The sequence below is a fragment of the Ambystoma mexicanum genome, chromosome 6q (genome assembly GCF_040938575.1).
Source record: "Ambystoma mexicanum isolate Mex_15411 chromosome 6q, UKY_AmexF1_1, whole genome shotgun sequence".
In the NCBI taxonomy this organism is placed as follows: Eukaryota; Metazoa; Chordata; class Amphibia; order Caudata; family Ambystomatidae; genus Ambystoma; species Ambystoma mexicanum.
In genome coordinates, this window is record NC_090937.1 from 1,639,354,467 (window position 1) to 1,639,364,294 (window position 9,828).

General features: G+C 46.2%; 1 protein-coding gene across 1 annotated transcript in view; it reads right to left on the bottom strand.

Moving 5' to 3' along the window:
- The window catches only part of LOC138516941 (zinc finger protein 182-like), a 40,156-nt gene extending 39,747 nt beyond the window's left edge, over positions 1-409 (bottom strand). Inside the window, exon 1 of the mRNA XM_069632417.1 lies at positions 227-409. The gene's annotated coding sequence lies outside the window, so the exon portion shown is untranslated. The remainder of the gene's footprint in view (positions 1-226) is intronic.
- Positions 410-9,828: the final 9,419 nt, after the last annotated feature.

A 9,828-nucleotide genomic window follows, 5' to 3' on the forward strand; every position in this document is an offset into this window, starting at 1 on the left:
CAAGCCACTCCCATAAAGAGGAGGCTGCTTGGACCTCCCATTCACATACCCAAGTTGGAGGCTGTATATGGCACTCATATTCAAGCTAGATTATCTGCTTGCCCTCCCCCCCACTGACCCTCCCCACCACATACAGAGGAGCGGAAAGTTACTCCCATTCACACGCAGGAGGGGGCTGCTGGGACAGGAAACTCTCACTACAAAGTCAAAAACAACAGTCACTCACCTGAATGGAATCTGGTTGCACTGATTTAATCCCAATTCCTCCTGTATTTTCCATTTGAAACGTATTTTTTTTAGGATGAGATGAGCAAGAAGACGAGGTCCAAGCAACACGTCTGATCCAGCTCCAGTCCAGTGTGTCTCGGAGTGACCATAGAGTACCGAGGCAGAGCGCCGGGCACTAGGCGCATGCGCAGTACGGGACTTCGTGGCTGAGACTCGCAAGATAGATCGGGCGGCAGAACCAATCGCAGGGCGCACTGATAGCACCTCGGCGATTGTCTGCTGGGACCCTGTGCACATGCGCACTGTGAATACACCCGTTACAGGCGCATGCTCAGAAAGGGGACACGTATGACAAAGTCGGAAGATTGGCCGGGGAACCAATCATAAGGCGCACTGATAAAACTCGGAGATTGTCTGGCACATGCGTACTGTGAATATACCAGTTAACAGCGCATAGTGTATAACAAAGGAGAAAATGAAGTACCATATTGTTTCATAATTGATTTGCGCGCGCTAAACAAAGTAGTAGATCCACAATTTCACTTGGTCCCAGACGTCACTACAATATTGACAATGATACCTGCCTCAGCAGAATACTTTAGTGTAAATGATCTAAAAAATGCTTTCTTTAGCCTTCCGGTGGACAGTAGATATTTGCTCGCGTTCACATTAGGGGGACGATCATTTACATTCACGCGCATTCCAAAAGGATATACGGAAAGTCTGAGTATTTACAGTAGAGCGTTAAAAGAGCAGCTAGACATGCTAGAATTACCAGTGGGCTGTGTACTATTGCAATACATAGATCTGTTGATCGTTGCTGATACAGAAGAGATTTGTAAAAAGAGCACCGTATTACTACTGTCACACCTAGCGGCACATGGCCATAAAGCTAGTTTGAAGAAGTTTCAACATAATCAAAAGGAGGTAGCTTATTTGGGCTACCTACTTTCGAAAGAAGGGAGAAGGCTAACGCCAGAACGCATAGAAAGTATTTCTTGTATGCCTATTCCAAAGACACAGAAAGGAGTCAGAGCCGTAATAGGCATGGCTTTTTATTGACGGCAGTGGATCAGTAATTTTGCGCTGATTGTGAAGCCAATGGTGCTTTTAACTAAGAAGGATGCGGTGATGCCTTTGCAGTGGAATGAAGAATGTCAGAGAGCGTTTGATCAATTGAAAACTGCATTATGTTCTGCTCTAGTTTTGGGCACACCGAATTATGAAAAAGTTTTTATATTGTTTGTATGCGCGAATGAACGATGTGCATTGGCTGTTTTGACACAGGAACAAGGTGGAAGAAATAGGCTGTGCGGCTATTTTTCTTCTGCGCTGGACCCTTTAGCATGCGCACTACGACGATGTTTGCGATCTGTCGCGGCGGCTGCTGCGTTGGTGAAACAAACAGAAGGGATGGTATTGGGGCATACTTTAATTCTGATGGTGCCACATGCCATAGATGTCCTATTAAATAGGACACAGAGGAAACACCTCACCTCTGCTAAATTGACAAGATATGAAATTATCTTATTCGCGCCCCATATCCAAATTATGAGGTGTAGCGCTTTGAATCCTGCAGAATTAATGCCACTGCCCACAGAAGGAATTGGTGACAACGAATCACCACCCCATGGTTGCTTAATGGTCACTGAGGAAGAAACGAAGGGGAGAGTTGATTTAAGTGACATCCCACAAAAGGAGCCAGATGGAGAGTTATTTTGTGACGGCTCTTGTTTTAAACTACCTGATGGCACGTCAACTGCCGCCTACGCTATCACTACCCTAGAGAGCGTTGTAGAAAGTAAAAGAATCCCCTACAACTCGGCACAAGCCGCAGAAATAATAGCATTGACCAGAGCCTGTGAGATTTCTGAAAATGTGAATGTGAATATATATACTGATAGTCAGTATGCTTTTGGGGTGGTTCCAAACTTTGGTCGACTCTGGGCTGAGAGGGGTTTCTTGACATTGCATGGGGCCAGAATTCAACATGGCCCTTTGATTGTACGATTGCTGTTTGCACTCACGTTTCCAAAGCGCCTAGCAATAGTGAAATGCGAGGCACATAAAAAAGTAACATGCAAAGTGGGAGAGGGAAACGCATTTGCAGACAGAATTGCGAAACAAACTGCCACTGATTTGAATAATAAAATGATGACAGTCCAGACTGAGGAAGTACCCTCTATGATAGAAGATGGAATTGCCACTGTCAAAGAAATGCAGGCCGAAGATACAAGCGTGGGCAGAGGGCTCTGCTGAGTTAGATTTAGAGGGTTGTTGGGTGGAAAAGGGAACTAAAAACTGGATGTTGCCAAATTCCTATGTAACTGCAATGGTCACAATGGCTCACAGCCCTACCCACATCTGTGCCAAGAAAATAATCCAGCACCTATCTACGGTATGGAAGAATGTAAACATAAAGAAGAATGCAGAGAGGTTGGTGCAGAACTGCATTACGTGTTTACAACACAATGGGCCTCATTACACGGAAGGCGGTGAACCATGGCGCTATTAGCGCCATGATTCATGCCGGTAAAATACCGGCACCGCCTTGGTGGAAAGGGGAATTACCGCCCCATTCCAAGGTTGGTGGGGCGGTAATTCCCCCTTCCACCATTGCCCTTCCCCATTCCCATTTTTGCCCCATAGGGCTCTATGGGAAAGCGCTAATTACGGTACCGCAAATTGCGGTACCGTAATTAGCTCCACTGGTCCCTTTGCGGGTTGGTTTTTAACGCCTGCAAAAAGCAGGCGTTAAATTCCCCAACCCGCAAAGGGACCTCGTAGTAAGGCGGTAAGGATTTACCGGTACCGGTAAAATACCAGTACCGGTAAACCCTTACCGCCTACCGTGTAATGAGGCCCAATGTAGGAAAGGGAACAGTGACTCCAATAGGCAGTTTTGGCCCACCCTCTATGCCTTTTGAGGTAATCCATTTTGATTTCATAGAGATGGAGAGGTGCCAAAACTTGACATATGTCTTAGTGGTGATCTGTGTATTCAGCAAGTGGGTGGAGGCATATCCCTTAAAAGACTGCACAGCAATGAGTACGGCAAAAGTAATGCTTAAAGAATACTTTTCCCATTTTGGCTTGCCCCGTGTCATATGGTCAGATAACGGTCCACATTTTGTGGGCGCAGTGGTATTACAGATATGTGCAGGTCTTCAGATTGATAAGAGATTTCATAGTTCGAGGCATCCGAGTTCGGCCGGTCTTGTTGAGAGGCACAACGGAATCCTCAAGTCAAAAATTAGCAAGATCTGTGCAGGGAGCAAGTTGAGTTGGGTGGATGCATTACCGATTGCGCTATTGCGCATGTGTTTGTCTGTACCGGCTAAAACTGGGCTCTCCCCGTATGAGATTGTGATGGGGAGGCCGGCGAATGTTTGGTGCGCACCCCAGCCAAAGCGACTGAGTGAAGTAGAGCATTCTGTACTTAGCACTTATTGTGGCCTTTTAATGCAGAAATTGCGTTTGATTCATCAGCAGGTGCAGGAGGCTCTACCCGTAGGATATACTGGTGGGGGCAGGCGCTGGAGCCAGGAGACTGGCTACTGCTTAAGAACTTTGAGAGAAATCATCGTTAGCACCCAGGTGGCGCGGCCCCTATTAAGTGCTTCTGGCAACGAAGACGGCGATACAGGTGGATGGGAGGAAGGCATGGATCCATGCCACCCATGCCAAAAAGATCCCATCTTCACTGAAAGACTTGCCCAATCCGGACAACCGGAAAGAGACAGCGGTCCAAGAAACGAAAGAAACTGCTGCCAGTCCACTGCCGCTAAATCTGTCCGAGCAAGAAGTGAAACTCGAAACAAAGCCTTAAAAGATTGCCAAAAAGGGGGAAGGGCAAAGAGTGCTCCAACGTTGCCCAGCAGAACCTACATCACTGTTGGCCGACACGAAATCTACATTGCAAATAACGGCAGACTCTAACCGTGTACCCCTTTGGCGCCCACCAGCACTTTGCATTGCGCCAGTGCCAAAGACCGAATCCGCATCACTGTCGCGGCGCACACCAGCACCTGCCATTGCGCCACAGGCTGACTCTGAGCCTGGATCTGGAAGTGCACCTGCACTGTTCACGAATCACACAATACCAGGAGTGAGGCGATATGATTTGCGGCCTCGAAAGGCAGAGTGATCCACAGTTCTTTGGTGTTTATGCTAACCTCTGGTTCTGCTCACGGAATGAGAAGGAACTAGAGGTGTAGATGAGAGAAGCGTGAGAGTTGTGCAAGTCGGACAATTGCTCCTCGGTGCAATCATAAAAAGTACATGTGTCCTGAACCAGAGCGGACAAGCTGGGCGCACATGGTAGAAAGGCAATAGAGAACTGTTCAGAAGTCCTCTGAGCAGTGTGAGAAAGGACAAGTGATCTTGCCTAGAATGAATAAGCAACCCAGGCTGCAAAGGGCTGGCAGACTAAACTGTTGACAATTCCTTTGAACTTATTGACATCCGGACAAGTGCAACGAAGAGAGATATCCACGACGAACTTTGTCAGGAAGAAGAAGGACGGTGAGAAAAATGTCTGGGCCGGTTTCAGCCTCCTCCTGCACCACTGCTGAGAATGAGTTAGTTATGAAGACTGTAAACTTAGGGAAAACGCATGGTAAAAAAAAATGGTATGCTGCTCTTGACAATAATCATGTGCTTCATGAGTGTGGTAGCACCAATAACGACAGCCTTTGTGTTATGGTATGTGGAGTCTATACACCCATTGGGAGTGTTCTTACCAATAGTTAATATGTCCACTACTGAAAGCCCGGTTCAGGTGATTACTTATACCTTGTCCCCAATGGAAGAGAGACACAGAGAAGGGTATGGGAACAATACGCTATTAATCACTATGAACATGACGCATGCAATTCTAAAGAAAAATAATTGTTGGGTGTGTGCCCATTTACTGCAGCATGCGGGGAAAGGAATAGGCTGGTATGTACAACCATTACCATTAAGTTCTGCATGCAGTGCATCTTTAAGTGCAATGTTTTATGGGAAGTGGAATAAGAGTAGTACGGGTCAATTAGATAGAACAAACATGAATGAGTTTGAGGAAATAATTATGAGGCCTGTGGGTTGTTCCATATTCCATAAAGCGCGAGTGATGATCCCAGAACCTACACCTAAAAGTGCGCGAAAAATAACAAAACAAAATAGACAAGATAGATTGTCCCTGCCAGTTAAAACATCTGTGATGACGTTTCGTGTAAGGACAGACGGGAACAAAGATGCAATCCCCCCTTCTTACGCGGTGAATTACAACCCGAGAACTGTCCCTTTTTGTCTAAAATTTAAAGAAAGGCTCCTATTCAGTAGGAACATTTACAGGATGCATGAATACAGCGGTACTAAAATGGGAAATAGAACCAGTATATGTGGGAGATCCTGTCTATTTTATATGTGGAGAAAAAGCATATCCTTGGTTGCCCAGAAACTGGGTAGGTACATGTTACCTAGGTCTACTGTTCCCGGGAGTGTTCCTCTTACAAACAGCAGACATAGCCAAGCTATCCAGATCTAGAAACCAAAGGAGTAGCGAAGGTGTTTTGATAGCGAAGGACGTAGCAAAATCATTCATACCATTCTTGTCCCAGATAGTGAACTCCTATAACATAAGGCAGCTGTCCAGAATACTAAAGGATACGATAAACACAACGACAGATATACTATTTAACATGATGTTGGAAGAAAAGGGAATTAGGTTAATGACGCTGCAAAATAGAATGGCTCTCGATGTAATCCTGGTTGATCGTGGGGTAATTTGCAAGATTGTGGATCAGCGTGCTGCGTATTCATAGAGGACTACTCCCCTACGATTTTTGAAGCAATCAAAAAAATGCATGTCCTAAGCTCCGAACTCCCTACTGGAGAGGGGGGCTGGGTAATAGGGTCCTGGTTCTGGGGAATACTGCGTTCTTGGGTATGGAAGTTGATTGCAATATTAGTAGTAGTGTTTGGAATATTAATAACGTGCTGTTGTTGCATACACTGCCTACCAATAGTTTGCACTGAGATAACTGAGGGATGTACACTAAGGGATGTATGCATATGGTAACAAAAAGAAAACAAACTTATAGCCGGGATGACAGAGACACGAATGAAATGAAAACAGTGAAAGAATTAATGGCTATGGATATTAATGACGATGATGATGCTTATAATAACATGCAAAATTCAGACATAGGTACTTCAGACTTATCGTCATCAGAGGAGGATACAATGAATGAATGAGACGCTTGGCATATGGCCAAAAGGAGGGTTTGTCGGTCTAGAAAAATGGACACCTCTCACGATTGATGGCAAACGTATTTTGGTGGCCGAAGACCAACCGTCTCATGCACATAACAATAGAAATACAGGTTTCCGAGTTTGACCAATCAGCGGCCATTTTGATGTAATAAGGATCGCCATTTTGTTCTCCAACGATTGCTCATTGCTTTCTGTTCAAACTGCTTCGCAGCACATTTTTGCTTACTCTGCTCAACTGTTAACATTGTAGTCCGAACGTGAAAGGACAAGGGCGCGAGGCTAATAAGGAGTTTGTTGAAACACAACGTAGGCAGCTCCGGAGAGGAATGCCCGGCTCCCTCCCGAATGTAGCCTTGAAGGAGAGCCGCAGGGCATCTAATCATTTCACAGCTGCCAGCCAGTCTCGTTATATGGTAGAAAATGTTAGAAAAAAGCAGCTAAAGGCTTGAATTATGCTCTTCTTACGGCCCCCCTTTCCCGTTCTTTGTAGAGCGTGTCGGCTCCCAGGCCACGAATAGCACCTCAAAGATAGCAAGGTCTGGAATGTGACTCTTCCCCCGTATGTAGCTCGCTTACAAGAACAGAAGCACTGTGTTCTGTTCAACAAAGAAAAGATCTCTCTACACTTGCAAGGTTGCATATTGTTGCTAGAATAGATATTTGAAGGTGTCATGTTCGTCGAAATTGTCCATCATCAAACCGAGTTCAAAGAAACCCAATAAAGGGCGGTGTTAAACATGTCACAGCTGATTGTATGATATGCATTTTGTATATATGTAACTGGTGTACGTAATTCGCTCTCTTGCGTCCCTCGGGGTCTAGAGATACACGTCGCGGGCCGTGAGACCGAGTTGGCCAACTGAGACTATTTGCTTTGCAATAAACCCTAGCTTTGGGAATACAACCTTTTGTTTGGCGTATCTATCGTGTGGCTGATTTGCCTTGTTTCCACAACGCGAGGGACCCCTAGGGGCCCCTTTCACTGTTACTCCTTCGAGTGGGTGCTTTTGGAAGACCCATTCCACATGCTATGTGACCAGGTGACTTGCCATTGATGCATAGATGCAACAGCACTGCTGCTTGTTTTGTCTGTTCCAGAGACAGTCTTATCATTGTCCTCTCTCCATTACTCCTTGGAGAGGGTGCTTTTGAAACGAACTAGGTGAAAGCCTAGTAAGAGCTTAATGACTTGATGTGAAAGGGTCATTATGACCTGCACGGGTGTGAGGGAGCTGGAGACAGAGATCAGGGGACAGGATCTGCTGGGGTACAGGCGGCGGTACCAGGAAACTCACTGTCGGTACCTGACAACCCGACATCCGAGTCGGCGGTGCGGTCACAACAGCAGCTGCGCTCGGAGCATTCCAACCAGCGTTCCGAGCCGGCAGGGCTGCGACAGCACAAGCCGCGCACGGCATCCCACATACCTGGGAAGATGCCCTTCCCATCCGGCGTGCGTCGGCAGCCAGCCTCTGGAACCCTTGTTCCATGCCCGGCCCGCGTGAAGTCAGAGGGGGGGGGGGGCAATGCCCCGAAGGACCAACTTTCCAAACCGCGACCCGCACTCCTTACCTGCATGAACGACGGGCCCTAAGCGTGACTGCACATTGAGCGTGACTGCCACGTGGAGTCTGGAGGCAAATTGGAAGTCCTGGCAGTGACAACGGAGCGGAGAAGACAGGAAGGGTGATGGCAGCACATATATTAAGGGCAGGGATACCATATTATCATCCATTCCGGATGGGGGTAGGAGGACCTGGTCCTGATTGGCCCATTTACAAGCCTGTTACGGGGGATAAAAGGAACTGCACCGATTATCCTGTTGTTGCTCATTTCAGGCAAAAGGAGAGGAGAGTGGAAGCGACTGGTGGGGCTACCCGGGCTCGAGTGATTAGAAGGTTCCAAAGGAGTATCCTTACCCCCAGACTTTAAACCACAGGGAAATAACTGCCTTAAAATCTGTGATTCATATGTTTTTGAACATTTACAACTCAGTGGAGTGAATAAAGTATTGTTTAGCCTTACAATACCGGCTCCTGTCGTGATTTCCACAACATGATATGTACACTCTGCTCCCTCTATTATGCAATGAACATATAGTTTATTGCAACTTCTTCTGATTTTGGGGTACTCACAGTTAGCTTTCATCGCCACCAGCTCCTTCTCAATATATAGAAGGGATTTTATTGTGTTGTCTCCCACGCCACTTACTCACCTTTCTTGTTGGTCAAATTTCTTCTCATAGGAAGACTCTTATTAATCAGTTTCTTGCAGCTTCATATTTGTCTCATCATGAAAAAGAAATGTAATAGTTTTTATAATGTGCATCATGCTGGATTCCGGCCTCTGTGTGTCGGGCGGGGTTTCAAACCTGTGCAGCTGCTCAGAGTTACCTAGCTTCCAAGACAAGTGCGTTACCCCCGAGCAATCCTCACAGCCCATTATTAGGAGTCTGGTGGTAATTAAGCTGTAAATATGCCAAATTACATCCAAACTCATTTACTATAACCGCCATTCATTCCTGTGGCTTTAACTTGGTATTACAGGACTGGAAGGGCAGTGTTAATCCCCTTTTTGGAGCCCATAGGTCTCCATGGGGAATTGGGCAGAACTCCTCTGAGCGGATATTCCATTGCAGTTCACCAATGTTTCACTTTAAAGTGGACGATTTACCTCCAGTTTGGTATTTGAGGAAAATCCTCAACTTCAAGGTAAAACTCGGAATTTGGCGTTTCAGTAAAAATCTCCATTGCCACGACAATAGGTACCTGCAAACTCATAAGGAGATCAGAAGAGTTTTAGCGCAATGGCTGTAAGAAGCAGGCCATCAAGAACGGATTCTGGGTGAGACTCAGGGAGTGGGGCAGTGACACAATTTGCCCTCTTTACAGTGGGCACTAGAACCACCATAATGTCCTTACCATACTGCTTGGACGCGTCAGCTCTCATTCTTCATTTAATTTAGATATGATACGATATGCATCCCGGGAGGATAGCTCAGTGGCAACGTGCTCGCCTTGGAAGCAAGACGACACGAAGCAACACAGGTTCAAACCCCGGGTCCGCATTTAGAAACCGCTGGGTATTTAAGCGCGTTATAAATATGCAACTAAGACAACAACAAAATTCTGTAACCGCGCCTCGATGCCCCCGGGTTGTGTGAGTGCTTTGAAAAAAAAAGCAAATAAAATAAATCTATAAATATGGCATTTATAACGCGCCTTACACAAGTGTTTCACATCAAAACGTCTGAAGTAAGGGGACATAGTTGTCATGAGAGCACAGTGCGTATCCAATTGAGCAAGACTGACTCCCATTCACATAAAGGAGGGGGGCTGCTTG